Source organism: Arvicola amphibius, chromosome 1 (assembly GCF_903992535.2).
Source record: "Arvicola amphibius chromosome 1, mArvAmp1.2, whole genome shotgun sequence".
NCBI classification, from domain to species: Eukaryota; Metazoa; Chordata; class Mammalia; order Rodentia; family Cricetidae; genus Arvicola; species Arvicola amphibius.
In genome coordinates this window covers 114,643,609-114,665,364 of record NC_052047.1, presented here as the reverse complement: position 1 = coordinate 114,665,364, position 21,756 = coordinate 114,643,609, and the positions used below count along the sequence as shown (strand labels likewise).

Sequence of the window (21,756 nt, the reverse complement as noted above, 5' to 3'; positions counted from 1 at the left end):
ACTGAATGGTCTCTGCCTCTTCCTAACACACTTTTATTTTGAAGAGGGCATCATGGCACACAGGAAGCAGAAATCTGATGTATTCTTGTGGCAGAAAACAGGAAAGAGCTCTACAATGGCCGGGGAGGCAAACACCAGGGTTCCTGTCCTTGAGGTACTCGGGGTCGGGGTGAAAAGATCCTGAAATGCTGAGCCATCTGTGACCTTTCCTCTCCCTCAAAAACAACTGAGACAAAGAGCCAGAAAGTAGGGTGAGCAGCCTGCCCTACTTCCTAGTGAATGAACTTGGAAAACTCAGAACTTTCTATCTTCAAAATCCATCCCTCCAACACCTGCCCACCCACCGGACACAGGGTATCTCCATGATGCCTAGGCTGACCCTGAAAATTATGCATCAAGTGATCTCTTCAGTAACAGCTCTGGAGCAGTGGACAGACAGGTTTATATTAGGGCACCTGGCGTCCCTTTTTAAATTCTGGGGGCTTCATAGCTTTTAGAATTAGCATCCTGCCTCAACCCACCCACAAAGGATAAGTCAACCTTTGACAAACAATTTTCTAGGAAACATCTTTATGGCAGGTCAAACAGGTTAGGAATGAACTCACTAACTCGGGGCCACATTTCTGGGTATCCACAAAGTTTTCCAAAGATAGAAGGAATATACATCTGCTAGCTCATTCACGACACTCAAACGCCCAAACGTCATATCCTTATATGGCTCTAGCCTTGAATATTGCTTTGTAAAGATATCTCAAAGTGAAATTATCCTGCAAACCCTTGTGTGGATAGAAGGTTCCACAAGTCAACAACCGCTTAAGCAGTTTAAATCAACAAGCAAGATGCCTTCTATTTAAATGCTATGAGCGAATCTATTTTAAGCCCTTTTAAAATCCTCCGGGCAGGTGTTTAAGCTATGCACTGACTGCGCCTGCAGGCTCTGGGGTGGGGGATGGCAGGCTCCACTCTCCAGGCAGGCAACAGTTTTGTTCAGACAATCTTCCTGCTGCAGGTCATGTGACAAAGGCCAAATAAACAGCATCTGGGGATTTTCAATTACAGCCCTTCGCCCAGCGTGCCTGCACTGTAATCTCTACCAGATGAGGCCCAGGCCTCCCTATTTTCAATAATTCACACACTGTGTACACATAACACGACAATAAGGGCATTCATGGTGCGGCCTGATTCGCAGATCAAAGCTAGCAGAGGGCCAGGAGGGCCAGCTGTACGCAGGCTCCACTGCTAGATGCTTCGTGCTTTTCACAGGCTTGGAGAGGCTCTCCCCAGGACCTGGCAAGCCGGCCTCTTTCCTGAGCTGTATTGCTGAACAAACTCTGAACAGGAATGGGGTGTCCTCGGGGAATGACGGAGAGACAACCAATCCCCGTGCATTTGGGCGTCCAGGGGGAGCTGCTTGGCTCTGATCCACTCAAACTGCTGCCTCTTGGCTGCTTCAAGATCTGTGCAAAAAGGTCCTGGGCCGGGAGGTACCTAAAAAAATGCCTACTCTAAAGCCACTGTACAGCACCTGGGCAGTTAAACCCTTAACCAGGTGCTGCATCTTCCCATTCAGCCCGCAGGAACACAATCAGGCCAGAGCACACAGAGCCATGGTTTAAAAAGCATGTCACAGAACCTAAGGTGTGGAAAATTAAAGATAAGTCACTGATGTTACTACTGAAATCTCCACAGTTAATTAACTCAATTAACCCCACATGTGGAGAGCAGCACTGTTAGCCACTGGGTGCTGTAAGGATGTGCATGCCCCAACTCTAAATGCACAGATTTCTCAAGCCCACAACATTCCAGATGCTTCTGGCCGAGCTGGAAGGCGCAGAGACACGGTTCCCTCCTCTAAAGATTTCACACCCTGTCACTCAGGGCGGGAACCAGGAGAAAGCACTAATAGTGACTTCCTCTTTGCAAACACATGCTGCTCGCCAGCTGTGGCTGTGTGTCCTTCCCCCTTTCCTCTCGCTCATTCAGAATGCTTTCCTCCTAATCACAATAATTCTGAAAGTGCTAACACGTATCAATCGTTGGCTAAGCCGTGCCTCCAAAGGGGCCAGCCGGCTGGCTTTTATGGCCTTGTCCAACAGCAGCTGATACTTCATTCGGCAACAAATCCAATTTAGCAGTTACAAGAGGGTTAGCATCCCTGAAAAAATACAGGGGTTGATCTGGCACACGGAGTCGGCACAAGCTCCTCGGCGTGCTGCTTCCTTCATAAAGATTTTTCTGCCGCCATACTTGAACGTCTAGAATCAATCGTCTTGTGCTCCCAAACCCCCACAATTTGACAGTGGTAGTGGTGATGGAAGCAGCCTAATCAGACAAGCAAGTGTTTGTGGAAAGCAACAGTGTCCTTTGCCAGCTGACTCACAGACACGCAGGAAAAGTACTAGCCCTTCTACTGGTCACAGATTCCAAGCACACCAGGGAAAGCTAAGCTTGTTCTTAAACCTTTGAGCTTTAGGTCAGCTCTAACGATGAGAAAATGTTAAAATTTTTACCGTTTGATTAAAATTTGTTTTGTAATAAGGGACTCAGAACTAACAGAATCTGTAATTGACCTGCTCTTTTACATATCAAATCCTGGTCCCATAAGGGAGAACTAGAAATTACAGAAAGAATATTCATTTTAAAACGCTTACTGCACGTTCTTTCCAGATGAATCTCCAGAGAAAATGGCTTAACTAATTCAGCCATAAAAAGAAGCCTCCAGCACCACCACCATGTCATTTTTAAGCCACAAGGTAATTTAGAAAGTAAAATAAAAAGGAAATGATGTAACAGAAACACAGGCTGGATACTCCTTAATATTTGGCTTTGTAGTTGATAGTTGGTTATTTATCCCGGCTGCAGTTTTCACGATATGAAAAAAAAGTGAGCCACAGAGACATCTGGTTTAAAAACATAAAATTTTTTCCGTGCCATAAAGAAGACACATGCGATTGAGGTTGGCGAGCTATCAATGATGGAATATTCCATACATGGAGTTCTCATTCCATGTAGTTTCAAAGAGCTTCTTCTCTGTGCACTTTCGAAAGCACAAACTGAAACAATAAATCCCACCCCAGAGCCTACAGGCAAACACACCATTAGGTTAATATTTTGTCAATGTCACTTGTCACAACAAAAGTGGCAGCGTTTCTCATTTACTTGAAGACTGGCTTAATTAAAATTCAAAAAACCGCGACAAAACTACATTGAATTTCATTGGCTACACAGTAATTACTTATTTTGTAGCTGACTATAAACAGTATTTTATTACATCCACAAAAATGCATTTAAAAGCTAACCGGAACTCTGACACAGGCGTAGAGCAAGCCCCGCCTCTTTCACTTGAAATGGGGAGCTACTTCCTATTAATGTGACCCAAGAAAATGAGGACCCACAAATTCCCTTCCCCAGTGCTTAGGGACGACAACCGACAGGCCTGCAAGTCTCTTGCTCACACCAGGGCTCAGCTCCCCAAGAACAGATCTGGCAGAGCCTGATGAACAAATCTCCCCCAACCCCCCTGGACCAACAGAAAGAGTCTGGCTTGGCTCAAACCCAGAACTGAGACAATGGAGGCTGCCAGGCATGATGGATGACTCAGAAGACTTAAAACCACCATTTGCATTCTCCCAGATAAACAATTAGCTGGGGGAAACGTGGAGGAGGGGGTCCAGGGGTCCGGCTTACTTTTAAAACATCCAGGACATTATCTTGAGGGGCCTCGTTGGGGTGAGGAACAAAAGCGTAGGGAAATTTAGGTTGTTAGAGTTAGGAAAGGGTTGGAAACACACAACACCCTTCCGGAATCGGGTTTCCCATGCAGGGCACGGCAGAGGTCTCCATTCCTCCCTCCTTCATTTTCAACCCACATAATTCTAATAGGCAGCACAGTAACTTTGAAATAGTCATTTATGGAGCAAGATGGGCTGGAATAACGTGATTTCAGCATGAAGGGAAGGAAACGGCCTTCAGACATTCCCGCCAGACAAATCCGCATGCAATTCTTTGAGCTCATGAAGAGCCTGGGTGGGGGCGAGAGATACCAGACAGAGGACAGGAAAATGTCTTAAAAGTCAGCCTTCATCTCTCCGGAAAGATTTACAGGCCCGAACAAAAGTGCCTCTGGAAGTCCAAAAACTCTCCATTAATGCAGGAGGCAGCAGGGTGGTTTCCAGGGCAACAGAGACTCTTGCTCTCCAGCGAGCTTGGTGCACACTGCCAAAGGTTTCTCCTCAAATCTCAACTTCCTGTTTGCAGGTGCCGACAAACCCGAACAGACTTCTAAGTCCAGGCAAACAGTGCTCTGATTTCCCCTCCGAAAAGAGACTCTAAAGCTTGGTCTTTGGTAAAAGTGACTTGGCAGAATCGCAAGGCTCTGCAGCTAGACCTTGCAGTGGAAACTCAGAGAACAATCTGAAAGGGAGTTAGGAGCCCCCTGAGAACGTTCAGTGAGTTAAATATATTTGCTGTAATATTATAATGTGTTATGACAAGCTATATATCAACATAATAGGCTCCTGTGATTAACGCTAGTCTGGTTTTTTTTTTTTCTGTGTGTTATAGGAGCAGTTTGAGGGTCAGTAACAGCTTCATTTAGAATTCTAAGACAAAAGAATCTGAACATATCACACATAGTTCATGTGTGTGCACGCGCATGTAGGCCAGAAATTGACCTGAGAGTCTTCAGTGCCCTCAACCTTATTATTTTTTTGAGTGTGTGTGTGTGTGTGTGTGTGTGTGTGTGTGTGTGTGTGTGTGTGTGTGTGTGTGTGTGTGAGTGTAGGACAGAAGTTGACATGAGTGTCTTTCTTCTTCAATGAGCTCTACCTTCTTCTTTGAGAGAGAGTCTCTCTCTGAATGTGGGGCACACATACTCAGCTCTGGCAATGCCCTCACCTCTGCCTCCCCAGAACTAGGATTAGAAACAAGAGTGGCTATGCCCAGTTTTTAATATGGGTGCTCAAGATCCAAACTCAAGTCCCGGTGGTTGCACAGAAGTTACTTTCCAATCTGAACCCCTCCCCCAAGCCCTGACTACAGTACATCTATAATATAACTCTTTGAAAACTGTACTTCAGGAGGCCACAATACATTTTTTAAAAAGACTTTTCCTTCATGTGAACAGAGAATCACAGGAAAAGTACAGACTTGAACTCTCCTGTTAACAGTGCTAGCTTGTCGCAAGGTCACTAACCTTTCCTTCACAGGTTTAATACAACGCTGCTGATCCTCCAAACACATCTAGACAACAACAGAAAGCAGTCCCAGTTCTACTGGGGACCTTCAATTAATAACCCTCCCATTTAGTTCTGAACACTGTGTTTCAAGAGCATAAATGAAGGCCGAGTGTGTCTGCCACATGGGCAGCCCAGGGAACTCATGAAGGAGGCTCCCGCCCATTCTAAACCAAACTCTACAAAACCAGCATGGGAACCAACAGGCCCCCAGCTGCTCTCTGGAGAATGAAAGGCTCTGAAGAAGGGTGTCTACCTCTCACTTCTATCTAGTTCAGGAAGGACTGACTTACAGCACAGAGCCGTCAGGAGACTGGAGAGCTGCAGCTATTGGCGGAGGATGCAGGCTGCTAGCGAGCGGGACAGGAGGAAAGGCAAGGACTGACTCACATCCTTTCTTGCCAGGGCGAACAGCAAATGTAGGGGACGGGGAGGCACAGTGACTACGTATTTTTCAGTCCCTCTCTGTAACCACAGGAGACCCTCACACAAGGTAAAAAGCTTTATCAGACAGCAACAAGTTCCCGGTGGCTACAGTCAATAACACAAGAGAGGCGGGGCAGTGGTGGCAACACCTTTAATACCATCACTTGGAAGGCAGAGGCAGGTGGATCTCTGTGAGTCTGAGGCCAACCTGGTCTACAAGAGCAAGTTCCAGGACTTCAGGACAGGTTCCACAGTTACTGAGAAACCCTGTCTCGAAACACCAAAAAACGAGAGAGAAAGAGAGAGACAGAGACAGAATATAACACAAGACATGTCTATCTCAGGACAGCACAGGTGAAGGACAGGAGGTGTTTCCACATCCCTCCATTCCATGAAGACCACAAAGGTACCAAGCAAGAGGATCAGATGTCTATCAGATTCTGAGTGCCACGGCATGCAGATCTTACTCTCCTCCACACACAAGGTCACATTCGGGGCACCACCACTTCCAACAGACCCAGACTTCTCAATTCATGAAGTGCATACAGCCAGCCGAGACACTGTAAATGATGCTTCTCATTGTTTTTACAAAAGCAAATGAAGGGTTTGTCTAGGCCCACAGTTCAAGGGTACAGTCTACCAGTGGAGGGAAGGAATGTCAATCAGCTGTCTACACAGGAGGCAGAGCTGGCTTCCTCCTGCCTATCAGTACATGGAATGGGACTGCTCACATTTCATCTGAGTCTGTCTATGGCGAATGACCCAATCCAGCCAAGCTGACAACCAACGGTAACCATTACAGATGGATACTTACTTCACGAAATTAACATGTTAATTTCATGAAAATTAACTTATTAAACTAGCACAAATAATAATCCCAATATAAGAATGCTGACTGACCTTTCTCTCCGATTTAATGAGATCTTTTCATGAACACAACTGAGTGTTTATTTAGCTTCATGCAGAAGCAAGTTAGAGGACTCCTGCCTTCCTTCTTGCCATGCATTGAGTATCTCAGCATAACGCTTCTGTCAGACGACAGAAGGTCAACTTTGGCAAGTCTATCCAGGAGGTCAGACTCCATGCTATGGGTGGGAAAGTGAGTATAGATGCGCTCAAGAAAGGAATGCCCAGACACCTGGATGCTGGAGAAGTAAGACTGGGGAACTGGAGTGACCTTCATGACTTACGCAGTGTAGATACAAAGAAGGTCATCAGCCAGGCATTGTGGCATAAGCCTTTAATCCTACACTCAGGAGGCTGAGGCAGGAGAACTGTTCTGAGTGCAAAGCTAGTAGGGGCTACATAATGAGTTCTAGGATACTTTAAACTAAAAAATAAGACTCTAAGATAAGACAGGGCAAAACAAAAGGAAATGGAACAAGAACAACAACAAAAAAAAAACCAGACAGTGAGGAACGGAGAAGAGATGGATGGATTTCAGAGGCACCTGGCATTTTTAGCTCCACAATTCTTGGAAGCAAGGAATACCACGGGAGAAGGAGGCAGAAGCAGTGGAGGCCGAAAGCTGTGCCTTGAGTAGATGAACTGAGCATGAGAGGCATCATGTGGTGCTCTGCAAGAGGCCGCTGGCTGTGCAGAGAGCAGGGTCTAGTTTGGACTCCAAGGTCACACTGCTGACTACTGACCCTAGGGAGCAAAAGATGACACCCAACAGAACAGAAAAAGGAGCGAGGAGGAGGAGGAGGAGGAGGAGGAGGAGGAGGAGGAGGAGGAGGAGGAGGAGGAGGAGGAGGAGGAGGAGGAGGAAATGGCAAAGGCAGCAGAAGTGGAGAAGGAAAAGAGAAGCAACTGAGTGAAACCCTTTTAAAGAGTTCAAAGCTTATCAGCGTGATGCTGGGCAAAGACTGTGAGGCTCCTATGAACACACTCCAGGACACCATTAGAACGCTAGCACACGCTCAGGAGATGCCTGCTCATGAAACCCAAGGGAGTGGTTGGGTGGTGACAATGGTTAGAGAAGGAGGTGGCACAGCAGAGCCTTTTGTGTAGAGGAAATAAGAGAAAACAGACACTTCCTCAATGTGTGTAAGCTTTGAAGTGGAGGACGGTCACTCACCCGTCCAGTAGCTGCTGAGCGCGCTACCAGTGCAAGATGTGGCAGGAAAAGGAACCCAATGCAAGTATTCCATGATAGTCATGGTCTATAGAGAGAGAGTTTCTAGTAAAAATCACCACATATCTTAGTATTTGAAAACTACGTGACACAAATACTTGATATTAGTGATGCCAACATGTGATGATGATGATGATGATGGTGTGTGTGTGTGTGTGTGTATAAGATGTCAGCAGGCTACGACCTAGAGCCACTGAGTCCTAGGCACTAGAGGTTTCAAAGGAAAAGCAGGTTTCCTAAGTCCACAAATGATGTCTCATGGGTGAGCCAGGAAACACAATCAGCCCAGCAGCCCGTATGGTTGCTTCTCATTTCCGCCTGTTTTCCTTCTGGGACTGACCATTCTCTTCGCTCTCTCTTTTAATTAAGTCTTGCTTTTGTGGTCTTCCTCGCCTCTAACTCATTACAGGGGTCTCTACCACAGACCACCACCCTACAAGCACACTACAGAGGGGGTCAGCGCACCTGCCAACAACTAACTGAAATAAATCATCCACTGTGCGCTGTTAGAGACCTTCTACTTTGAAAGTATCCCTTGGTCTAGTGTCAAAGACACTTGTCTACCATCTAAGACACAACGTGGCAAGTGTGTTTTCCTGTAACTTCTGTATCCAAGTCTCCAAGACACTGCGTAGCACAGAGGATCAGTAACCTCCCAAAACTAATGAACCAGAAACACAAGAACATAAGGCAATGCTTTTCTAATAAGGTTCTAATAAGAGTGTGGGTTCTTCTTAAACTAACTTGAAATGAAAATACTATTCTCAAAAGAGGCTTACTTAGGAATTTCCCCATGTCTGTGAACAGCAATGCTCAGAGGGTTTTTTTTCTCTCCTTTTTTTTATGAGCTGCTTCTGTGGTGACATGTTTTCTGTCAAAAGAAATTTATCAGGCTATTTCCCCAATTTGAGCCACACACATTCTTTCTGCTGAGAAACGTTTTAATTGCATGTGTGTGTGGCTCCTCATCTCTCCAAGCCTCCTAATTACAAACCATTATCATTCAAAAACCAAAGTGTGAACAATGAAGAGTATCTGCTACTGGCCTGTCTGGACTCAGAGGAACTGCCTGAAGACAGAATGCCCGGCTCCAAAGACACCTGAGGTCCATCAGACAGTGCCACCGATACCGAGAGACACACACTGAGCCCGTTACAGCCAGGCAGTCCCGCGGCCTGATGTATTCTTTTTTCTTCTTCATTTTCTTTTCTTTGGGATATAGGGGGTTGAAGTTTGGTGAGATTAAAGGGGGTGAGCAAGGCTCTGATCAGATAGGGACGATGTCCTTCCTAAGAAAAAGGAAAGGAAACATGGAGGCCTGTGACCAGAGCAGGGACTGTGAATGGACACAGAAAAATGGCATGGAGAACAGCCGTAGTAAAGGCACCCAGGACTTGGGACTTCAGCTTCCAGACTAGATGACTGCCTGAGACCTCACTAGCCTGACCTCAAAACTGCTATACAGCTGAAGATGGCCTTGAACTCATTAGCAAAGCACCAACTTCCCTGAAACATTTGGGAGGATGCCACCACTCAGTGTCATTTGGGACACTGTGCTATTCTTAGGTCATCAACAGTGTGACAGTCCCACCAGACTAATCCAAGATAGCGACAGCTTCTACACCAATTCAACCTCAATGACACAGTCACCAAAATGCCATGTCTAGTACTGCCCACTCCACGCTTGCCCCAGTGCGGGGGCTTTTGAGTACTTACAGTGGATAAGAAACTTTAAACACAACACCAGAGTATGATGAGAACAGCCGCTTTTTTTATTATTATTATTTTGAGATGGTCTTGTATGGCTAGGCTAGCCTCATACTCATTCTTGATCTGAGAATGAGCTTAGACTCTTTCTTTTACATGTATATGGTGTGTGTGTGAGGGTGTGTGCTTAAATGTATGTCTGAGTGGATACTGGGTGCTGATGTGTGTATGGGCAAAGGTGTGAAAATCAGAGGTTGGCACTGGACCTCAGAACACACCGATTCCACCAGTGTAGCTAGCCACCTTGCTAGACTAATTAAATGATTAATTTCCAGAGCACAAATTAATTTCCAGAATTAAGTAGTTAATTTCCATCTCTCAAATTCTGGGGTTACAGGCAGATCAATCCCCCACCTGTATGTAGGTGTTGGGGATCCAAAATCAAGTCCTTATTCTTGTATGACAAGTTATTCACCCTCTTAGCCAACTCCCTACAACTTTAAACTTCTGGTCCCCCTCCCTCCACTTCCCAAAAGCTGGGATTGCAAGCATGAAAGATCAGCAGGTAAGAAGCCCAAGTGAGGAATGGGTGGGAAATAATCGTGTTGGTTCCTGGCGACGCTAAGCAGATTTAAAACTCTGATAGTGGTGTACACTCCCGAGCATTATAAATAGTTAATTTCCAGATGATTGACAGTGGATGGAGGTCAGTTCATTAAGCTGTTTGCCTTTGCACTAGGGTATATGTGGCTGCTTGGCTAGAGGGAGAGAGTCACTACAGGATGTTCAGCAGTAATTAACTTGTGCTTAATTGCTGAACATTAAAAAAAGGATGAAGATGCCGATTAGTTGGATTAAAGAAAACTGCATTTCATAAAGCTATGACTTCAAATATTACCTTTGCAAAAACAGCAGATCTTTTTTAAAAATCTATTCTTAATATTTGTGTGTGTGTGTGTGTGTGTGTGTGTGTGTGTGTGTGTGTGCGCGCGCGCGTGCGCGTTTACAGAGTCTAACAGGAGAGTCAGATCCCCTGGAGCTGGAGCCACAGGCCACTGTGATTCACATAACCTGGGTTTGGTGAACTGAACTCCAGGCTTCTTCAAGGGCAGCACTTGCTCTTAACCACTGAGCATCTCTGTAGCCCTGTGAAACAGATCTTGTTACGACAAATGTCGCTTTCCCCTGCCATGTCCAAGATGTAGGAAAGGTTTGTTACAACCACTGCCAAGGCAGAGAAGCTGCCTGGGACTACCAGCATAAACATGGCCAGTCTCGAGCTGGGGTAGCAGTGAAGACCCGAGTACAAGCCCTAGCACCATGTAAAAGCCAATGTGATAGAGCACACTTGGGACTTCGGCACTGGGGAAGCAGGCAGCTGGATCAGCTAGACTAGCAGTTGGTTTATGGGCAAGGCCAAGCCATGAAAGCCAGCCTGCCCCAAGGGAAGGAACACAGTCCAGGGACCACAGGCAGACGAAGAGGAAAGTATTGACTGCTTTGTCACGTGACCTAACAGAAGGCAGTCATTTCCTTCTGGCTACTCTTGGTGCCAAGTGCCCTAACCCAAGGGTCTGCCGGACTCCAAAGCCCTCTCTGTTCTTGAGCCTGTTCGCTAGTCTCCCATCCTGTACCCTAAGGTCCAGTTTGGGATGAAGAGTAAGCAAGCATTCCAGCTAAACTCCTTCCAGCTACAATAGACAACAACACATTAGCCAACAACACAGGAAGAGGAACAGACGGCAGGATTTTGGGGGGTTTGTTTAACAAACTTTGTTTTGCTTTTTGATTGAGAGCTTTATGGTGAGGTCAACGGTGCTGCTTTGACACACACTGTAGAGTGACGGCACTGGGATAGTACACACCTGTTCATTCACCATTGGGGGGGGGGGGGACCCAGACAGGGTTTCTCTGTGTAGCCCTGGCTGTCCTGAACCTTGGAGATGTGCCCACCTCTGCTTCCCGAGTATTGGTAAGAAGGGTGTGTGCCACCACTGCCAGTTCATCTCTCCATTTATAACATCACTGAGAAACAGATGTCAGCTCTTACCAGTATGAAAACACCTGGAGGAATAATGTCTACACAGACATTCCTTCTGTAGAACCCTAGTGCTCTTTCAGAATCTACCCCACAACACTGACTCCTCAATCCCATCACAAATAGGGTTGCATATTTTTGATTTTTTTTTTCAGTTAGAAGAACGAGGTCTGGTGGGCCATGGTGGTGTAGGCCTAGCACTCAGGAGGCAAAGGCAGATGGATCTGTGAATTCAAGGTCAGTCTGGTTGGTCTCTATGAGTTTCAGACCAGGTAAGGCTGCATAATGAGACCCTTGTGTCAAATAAGTAAACCAACCAGAAAAGCACAGTATGGCCTTCTCCACTGCTGTTGGGTCCTGGATAAAAAAAAGAAAAAAAAAAAAGCATGCTTTCTGGAACAATGGAAGCCACAAGCAACTAGAAGTAGGATTTCAAGGGGGCTGAGGATGTAGCTGGGTTAGTTGGGGCTTACCTAGCATAGCCTCAGGCATGGGTTTGACCCCCAGCACCACTTATAGCAGACAGGGCAGTACACACCTGTGGTCCCAGCACTCAAAAAGAGGAGGCAAGAGGATCAAGAATGAGCCCAACACCCTCTTTGGCTAATGAGATGGGTAAAGGTGCTTGTAGCCAAGTCTGACAAGCTGACTTCAGGCCTCAAGACCCACAGGACAGAAAGGAGAGACCAGACTTCCTCCCACAAACTGTCCTCGAACCCCCACATGCCCACTGTGGCACTCACCTGAGTGTGCACATCCAGAACAAACAAAATGTCACTGAAAAATTTAAGCTCAGCAGAACAAAAAGCCCTATGTTTAATCAATACCAAGAATCATTTGTGGAAAGTCTGCTGTGTGTACCTTCAGGGGCTGTCAACACCTGTCCAGTCATTTCCTCGCTACTCTGATAATTTCAGGCCTGGACCGTGGCATTCCATCTGGCTGGTGAGGAAGCAGTGCCTAAGACCTGTGGAGGAGTTCACCCACAGCACAGCTGATCCTCCGACGGCAACGTGCTCTCTTAGATCCCACGGCCTGCACTGAGCACTGAGAAGTGTGGGGTATCCACAGTGACCGCCCCCAGCCCACAGGACTAGAGTGTGAACACTCTGAGCTAATTAATCACCATGAAAAAAATGAACTCTGCCTTGTGCCTGACCTTGTCATCTCCTCTCCACAGAGAAGCTGATTTGCCTCCCCGTACCTCACACAGGTTCCACACCACACTGTAATAATGTCCCTGAGCTCGTGGTCAGTCATTTACTCACGGGATTGCACAACGCCCAACTGGATCCAAGCGGTTCTTCTTGGACTCAAACTTCAAATTCTCATTTCTCAAAAGGTAATGATTGCAACTCAATTTTTAAAAAAAACTTACTAAGCCCTTACATAAATACTCGTGTCAAGTCCACAAACACAGCCCTGGCCCAAGGCAAGCTCCAGGTCCATTCTGTGAAACCACAAAGACGACCTCCTAATTTGGTTTGAAAAATGCAGTGGGGACACCTCAGGGGCTTTTGAAAACTGACCAATGAAGAATGGCTATTGTGACAAAGAGCACCCAAGTAAAAAAAAAATAATTATAAATTCACATTATCACTTGGGATTATCTAGTATGCATGACTAAACAGGTGGGTGCTAAACAGCAGAACTTGATTATATATACCTTTTGTTTGTTTTTAATATAAGACGTATTTATTTTATATTTGCATGTGTGTATGTGCAGGTGTGTGCAAGTGATTGCCAATACCAGAAGAGGGTGCCAGAGAGTCAGCTCCCTTGGAGCTGGAGTTACTGGTGGGTTCCAGGAACCAAGTGCTCTTGACTGCTGAGCCATCTCTCTAGCCATCCCATTGTAAAACAATTTTACACATCTTGGCAAGGTGGGGGGAACATGGTAACATGAGACAACTAGTTTCAGAATGCTGATGGAACATTCTGGACTTCCTTCACAGTTAAGAGGCTTGAAGGTGAATTCCACATGTTCAGATTTTGCATGGCCTGGGTGTTGGGTTCCTAAGGACAGGTTTCATAAACAGCTGCCTAAAGTTCTCCTTTATGTCACCTCGATTCAGGTTGGGGCATCCAGCACTGCATAAACTGGATGCTAGTACACCTGAGGACTAAGGAGAAGGGCAAGCAGCACTCCGGTGCATCTCTGCAGGCTGGAACACAACATGCAGAATCAAGATGATCTGAATTCCTCCTCGAATCCTTTTATATTTTTTTCCCCAACTCATTGATAAAGTCTTGATTGAAAACACAGACATTTTGTCATCCTTACTACAGTAACCTCATCTCCAAACTCGCCTGACTGGATGAGAGCTAATGCTGCTGCCTCTATCTGGTCAATTATTGCATGGACACGAGGGACCAATTAATGCCATCCATAAAAGCCTGAATCATTCTGTCAATTAACGAGAGCTAACTATGTCATCAGATATATTACTGGTGAGCAAGTCTATTTGGTTGCAGTATGTCTTGGAGGAGAGCACTATCAAATGAATCACAATTGACTTGGACAACTGCTAGCATAATTTCGGAAGATGAAAAGACAGATGTGGTAGTTATTAGTGGTCCCCTGAGGAATTACGGCCAAGCAATTGCGATGTGCTGAGGCTGCGCTAGCAGGTGCCTGCAGTAGGAATCAGTCGGAGGGTTAAATCAATATTTTCAATTTCTTAGGATCAATCTGGTGTTTGAACGAGATGGAAACTTGTTAGCAATTGGCAGGATGTGTAAATGAAAAGTCAAACTTCTTATTATTTGTTAAAAGGGAACAAGTGCACTGCCTCATGCCCTTGGCACAAACTAACGCTTTCATGATCCAGTGGCCAGAGCATTCGCTGGGAATCAAGCGGTTCTTACATTTTAATAGAGTACTAAAGGTTAGCTTTATAAAGGTTGAACATTTGAGATCTTTACAAAATGATTGACGTGTCAATAGGAAAGTGTGGAGCAGTGACAACAGCCCAGTTATTAATGATTAGTGCAAAACGCAGAAGGAAATGTCAGCCTGGCTAGCAAGAGGGGAGAAGCAGTCTTAGCGACACTGTGTAGATTAAGCAGAGCTCCGGGAACTCTAGTGGTTCTCCTATGTCAATAGATTCAAACTAGCCTTGATTTACCAAACATTTTGACTTCCCTCCCCAGTCTTCTATAACCCTTGTGAACATCTTTTTCTCCTAAAATTCTTAAATTACATTAGGGGACGGAAGAAAAAAGAAGAGGGAGAGGGGGAGGGAGGGAAGGGAGGAGCGGTGAAGAAGGTAGGGAGGGACAGAGGGAGGGACGGAGAAAGAGACTGACTTAAGTAATCAGGTTTGCCAGGCAAGAACCGTTACCCTGAACATCTTAATTGAACCATCTCTGACAATGTCTTGTCTCATGCTTGCTTGTTTGCTTTGAATTTAGGGATAGACGGTCCTTTCAAGGCGCAAAGGTATCAAGATTCAGAACATTTAAAGAAAGCTTGGGAAAAAAAAAAACAATTAAAAATATAAAACCTACTACATCCTTTGTGAGCCAACCCTGGGCCGGCTAGAGAAGCAGGGCCAGTGTGCGCCATGGGAAGGGCGGGTAAGGGAAATGGCATCTGTCAGGACCTGCCAGTCACCCCGCTGGGCTGCAGATCCTCTTGCACCTGTTGAGGACAGGAAAGCTCCTGCCTTGCACACCAATTTAAAGGTGCAAAGGTCTACACCTCACATTCTATTTAAGTACACATTTCAAAGTAAAGCATGCAAAATGAAAGGCCAGGCTAAGGATTAACAGGCAATCACAATTTTCCTATGGGGGATGGACCTCCACAAACCTATTTAAAAAAAAAAAAAAAAAAAAAAACCTAATCCAAACAAGGATTTCTTAACTATACTGGAGCAAGATCTCCGAGACAGGAGAATAATGAGGCAGAGCATCCACCCTCTAGAGGTGAGAGGGGAGTAAGTGCCAATTAGCGGTAAACAGGGCAGGTGTAAGATCAGAGGTGGCACTGGGGGAATCTGGGCAGGAGAAAGCCTTTAGCTGGGCAGGGGTGAGGAACGGCAAGCTCTCCACAAGAAAACTCACAGAAGACACCAGAGATGAGCTGTAGGCAGGACTGGAAAGGGTGAGTCAGAGGGAGATGAACTGGTAGCCAAAGAAGGCACAAAGTCCTGGGTTCAATTCCCAGCACTGCGCAATTTGGGTACAGGAACACACTGCTGTAATTGCAGCATTCAGCAGGTGGAGCTAAAGAAATCCTGGCCACACTGCAAGTTCAAGGCACACCTGGGGGAGGGGGGAGGGGAGGGGAAGGGAGGGAGGGAGTCAAAGAAAGGCCCACATGAGGGAGAAGGGAAGCCATCAACTTCCTGTCAGAGCAATGAGCCCTGACAAAGAACATAGGAACCTGGCAAAGTTCAGACAACAGAACAGAACAGAACAGAAGAGAACAGAACAGAAGCTAGTGGGTGTGTGGAGACGCATGCTGTACACACTCTGCCTACACCTACTACGTGAGTTTCTCTTCTGAACTGGCCACAACATCTCTGTGTGCAGACATGTATGGGTTTCGTTTTAAAGAACATGTTCCAGGCTGATTTTATTAACCACATAAGCAGCAAGTACCTGAGAACAAAGGGCTCAGTTAGGGGTGACAGACAGCACTATCAGGGGCCACGGCCTTGGGCCCTGAAACATCACTCCCTGATATCTGAGGAGGAGGGGAAAGCAAGCCCTGGTCTGAGTCCTTACAGGACCCAGACCCAGGAATTAGGAGCTGTGACATCAGCAGTCAACCACCCAGTAGGTCAGCCAAGCTAATCAGGAAGAGGGCACCTTACTTCCTGCAAAGACAAATGCAGCACAAATTAAGAAACAAAAAAGCAAGCAGGGCCAATTTGTCCATGGGGTTCAGAAATTAAACAGTGATACTAAGAAAAAAGAAAAAATAGCATATTAGAACCCACTGAAGACGTTAATGAAATAATACGGAGAGAAATGCTGAGAGTAGGCTGAGTCCCTCCCCTAGGTTTTCCCTGTCAGATCACATTGTCTGGCCACTGGCTGCTCCTGTCACTGGGTTTGTCCCCTGCCCTCACCTGAGTAGTGAGAGGTCCTATCAGCAAAGTCTCAGAATGCCCTCATTCTTTAGCTCATCTCTCTCACCCTCAATCAGGGTACCACTCTCTGGGACTCTCTTCAATTTCCAAGGCTAACCTGATTCCCAAAGCACAGAGGCTTTGGCACATCCCCCAGGTCCTGTCTCCAGTGGCTCCCTGAACTTTATGTTCCGAAGCCTAATCCCCTCCAGTGCCTCTATCCCAAGACTTAGCTTAGCAAATCCATCTCAGCAAACTTCACCCCCATCCAGCCTGCCCATTACAAGCCTTTGAATGTCATACTGAGTGGTACGGAGAACTGAAAATGGCCTCAGAAGTCTGATGATACCAACATATGCCATGTTCCCATCTCAAGAATTGTGTAAGAACAAAGCAGGTACAGACTCCAGGGCAGGGTGGTACTGGTGTATGTAGATTCCAGCAACTGTGATGTTTTGTACACTGTGAACCCATGTTCACTAACCCTGTCTAGCGAGGGGTGGTAGGAGCTGCAGACTCACATCTAGTGTTCATGCTTCCTCACTTCTCATGCAACAACAGAGCTCAGTGAACACAAGGACAAACAAACAGCCTAGCAGGACAACAGCAGGAACATTACCAATGGGTAAGTTCTCGGTGCAGAGGCACTGAGATGGAGCAATACCTTATGCTTCATCACACTGGGCACCAATGACTCAAAAGGTCTCTCCATCGTCATCCACAACACACCTTCTGGGTCCAGGGCAGGACCCAGAGAGCCGGGTAGTCTCACTCAATGAGTGAAACTTAAGGGGTACTTTGAGGGATAGCAAAGAGATTTTCTGGGCTAGGTTACCATGAAAAACTATGGAAAGTCAAGGACACAGCCAAGACTAACTGTCATGCAGAATCTTAGGGTATTCTGGGTCAGAGTGGACCAGGGTAAAACCCTGCCTGTTATGCTTCAGTTTGGGAGGAGGGCCTTTGACAGGATGGCACCAATGGGCCTGCACCAGTATTAACAAAGGGATAGGATTAAGGGGTGGGTCCCAGGGAGCTGGGCAAGATGGTGCACACCTGCAATCTCCAGACTGGGGAGGTGGAGGTGGGAGGAGCCTGAGTTCAAGGCCTGTATCAGCTTTAGGAGCTAAACCAAAGTGTGTCTTAAAAGACTGAAACAAAGGCCAGGTAGTGGTGGCAGAGGCCTTTAATCCTAGTACTTGGGAGGCAGAGGCAGGCGGATCTCTGTGAGTTCGAGGCCAGCCTCAAGCTAGTTCCAGGACAGCTAGGTCTGTTAACAGAGAAACCCTGTCTCAGAAAATAATAATAGTAATAATAGTAATAATCTGAAAAAGGAGAAATGGAAAATTTTCTTTCCAGTATTTCAACAGCAATACCTTTTACAGTGATGCTGTGTATTTCCCATTATTGATATACTGTAGAACTTGTGCCTAAATACACAAACAGAATTTAAGCAGTTTGCTTCTACTCCAACTTGTTCCCAAAAGTGTTTGATGCAGGCTCCAAAAACTCACAATGATGAGAAAAGGCAAGAACCCTACCAAAAAGAAGAGTGGGAGTGTACAGAAGAAAGTGAAGGCAATCTAAGAAGAAGGCTGCCCAGGCTGAGACCAATAAAGAAAACGATAAGGCAAAATGGAAACCATTCGCTTCAAGTTGTGTGTGTGTGTGTGTTTGTGCACATACACGTACATGCTGGCATGTTATAGGTACATGTGTATAGGGACCTGAAGTTGATGTCATATGTCTTCCTTGATTGCTTTCTACCCTGTGGAGTTTGAGGCCAGCCTGGTCTACAAATGGAGCTCCAAGCCAGGAAGGGTTACACAGTGAGACTCTTGTCTTTCATGGAGCTTGGGGATGGGGGTGGGTACATCTACTGAGCCAACTTCCTATCCTTTACTTTTGGTTTGCACATGATGTTTCTTTTAACACACACACCAAACACTTTCACATACACCTCAGCTTTTGTTGCCGCTGTTCTTCTGTTTTGTTTTCTAACGCACTGGGTATTGCAACTCATAAAAAAGAAAAGCTGTACCTTTAAGAAATTCAGCTCATAAACACCCAGCTTTGGAAACCAGGGTTCAGCAAAGAGGAGCCAATAAAAACCCTGTAACTTGAAACCAACCCACACAACATAAGAAGAAAGGAGCCCAGCAGCGCCCAGTTAGTAGGACAAGAAGCTAATTGACCAGAATGTCTGCTGCATAAGCTATAAACTAAGTACATAAAGAACAATATGAACACATACAGTTAAACAAAAAGGCCCAACTGTCCAATACCACACTGTGCACCAAACAAGCAGGGTGATTGTTGGAGAAGCCGCTAGAGGAAGAAGGAATAATTAGCGCCCTTGTGAATCAAGTGTCTGCCAGGAAGAGGTCTCCATCCCTGGCCCTGGCCCAGCAGCACCTTTGGCACTCAAGCATCAAGCTGGGGAGTCAGGGGGATGGTTCAAGCAGGAGGACCCTAGTTCAGATCCATAGCACTTATCCATGGTGGGGGGAGCAAGGCCTAGACCACAGCACCGAGGAGAGATAGGACAGCTAAAGCTCGCTGGTGGGCTCCAGGCCCCATGAGAGACCCTGTCCAGAAAATAAGGTCAGAGAGCCCGCCATTGAAAAGTCACCCAACATGTGCGCCTCAGGTTTCCACACAGGCACACAGGCAGGACACATACACAGGGCCATGACTGGATTTTTAAGGACCTTTTATTGACAACGATGAAGGAAGGAAACATATTCTTCATCCAAACACACTCCACTGTGGCCACCTCTCTTTCTGGAACACATACTTCAAGTTTCAAACCAGCTGCTACTTTCCATGACCGGGAAGGGTCATTTTCTCTCATTTATTGCTTCACTGGCTAGGGATAGAACAACCGGTGCCAAAGGGGGTGGGGAAGGGACCAAAGCATCCATCCGAGGCATCCTGACACAAAGAGGCATACAACAAAACATGACGTCTGTGAACGCTTGTCCAGAGCTCAGAGAGAAAGGGGACCCAGGATCTTTGTCATCTCTCACTGAGCATGGAAGTTGGTTATCTTCACCCTTCCGGTGTGAAAACAGGACCGCGGGAGGCAGAAAATGCCACTAGGAGAAAATTTATGGAAAGGAGGTTCTTGTTGCCTACAGGAGAAGCTGCAAGGCACAGCAGCAGGCACCTCAGGACACAGAATATGAAGGCACAAGTTCAAATCTCCACCCTCCTTGAAGATCAGTGTCACATGAGTGTTCCCTCACACCCATCATGCCCCAACACTGCTGACAGCAGAGAAGAGACTTAAAGCCTCTGCACTGGATTTGACACAGATAGGACTCTTACTACATCTATGACAAAGCTCAGAAAATACCAAGCACAGTCTCCCTGCAAAGCAAGAAATGCAGAGACAGTTAGAAGGCGCAGTTCCCTACTAAGAACACACTAGTTGGAGCCAGACAATGCAGGTTGAGAGAGAAAGCCAGATCGGGCATGTGTCACTGGAGATAATGACTCTAAATGCCCTTATCTGAGTCACTTCATTCTTCAGCACTCAAGAAACTCCACTGGGTTCTATCCCGGAGGCTCTCAGCCCTGAAACAGTAACAGTGTGGCACCTCCCAACCTCACCAAGGGGATTCTTGGAGACAGAGACTAGAGAAGAATTTCCTCTTGGGCTTTAGTTACTCTATGAATTCAAACCATGGGGAGAGTTGCAGCCAAAGGAAATCATGTCTGCAGTGACAAGAGAACTTGCTCTGACTTTCAACTGAACTGTATTTTAATAAGAACATGGCAGGCAACACTTAGGAGCTGGAACTAGAGTCTGAGTCCTGAGTACCCTACCCTGAAAACCAACTGCTCAACAGTATGAATAATGGATTTTTAACTGCTGGGCTCAATGCTAACTCTTTAAATAAAAGTTCTTTCAGTTCATGCTCAAAGCAGCCCTATGGGAAAAATCATTTCTTATCTCTTTTACATGACATCAAGAGATGGGCTTGAGGCTGGTATAGCTAAGCACATACAGTATGCTCTGAGTCCATGCTAGCTTGTATCCCATCATGATTGCTTATTGGTTTGGGCTCTGTCCAATTTACACTTCATCAATCAGGTCCTGAAAATCACTCATAATCTTCTTCGCCAAAGACCAAAGAGCCCCATAATCTGGGGGTCTACAGAAAGCAGAGAGAAATGTAACCCAACATTCATATAACTCCCACCCACTTCGATTCAGGTTCTTCTCCAGAAAGGCTTGGTGAGTTAAAAGTAAGTACAACAGAAATGTAGAATAGTCGATGGCTATAATTTTTGAGTGAGTGCTTAGTAAATAAATCTTCGGGGGTGGGGGCATGGTTTATCATGTAAAGCTACCTATTGCTGTGCCTAAACACCGACTTCAATCTCGCAGAAAACAGGTGGAAGGAGAGTCTTTCAGACTCTCCTCTGACTTCCACACACTCATGATGGCATGAGTGTCCCCCCACATATGCACACATTCACACATACAAAATAAATATAACAGCCAATGTCCCAGAAAGGAAGATGGGTTGCTCTAAGTCTGGCTTTATATCTAAGCACTCTGACTACTGTAAGGTCATGAAGATTTTGTATAATGTTTTTCTGGGGGGTTCTGCTTACCAATTAGAACTACAACCCATTTTTAACTACATTCTGTATATGGAATATGAGATAAGGTCCTAAAATATTCTCCCCCCCCCCCTCTCTCTGTGTGTGTGTGTGTGTGTGTGTGTGTGTGTGTGTGTGTGTGTATCTAATTTCTGAACAGGTCTTAAGGAAAAGTACAGTATTAAACTCTATTACTTCTGCCTTACACTGGCTCCTCTGTAGGAAAAAAATCAACAATGAACAGTGGTTTATTTCTCTTCTCTCAGTTCTACTCAATTGTCTAAGCTTATACCAAAAACATGGTCTTTCACTGTAGCTGTACAGTAAGTTGGTTTTTTTCCCCTTTAAACAAATCTTTTTCAATTTATTTTTATTTTATGTGCATTGGTGTTTTGCCTGCATGTATGTCTGTGTGAGACTGTTGGATCCCCTGGAACTAGAGTTACAGACAGTTGTGAGCTGCCTGCCACATAGGTGTCAGGAACTGAACCCAGCTAATGCTCTTAGCCTCTGAGCCAT

General features: G+C 45.9%; 1 protein-coding gene across 5 annotated transcripts in view; it reads right to left on the bottom strand.

Moving 5' to 3' along the window:
* The window catches only part of Tead1 (TEA domain transcription factor 1), a 225,217-nt gene that overhangs the window by 73,306 nt on the left and 130,155 nt on the right, over positions 1-21,756 (bottom strand). The window contains exon 1 of one of the 5 annotated variants that reach the window (XM_038318660.1): positions 12,702-12,741. The exons of the other annotated variants lie outside the window; for them this stretch is intronic. The gene's annotated coding sequence lies outside the window, so the exon portion shown is untranslated. Of the gene's footprint in view, positions 1-12,701; positions 12,742-21,756 lie in introns of those variants that run through there. 5 annotated transcript variants of the gene reach the window in all.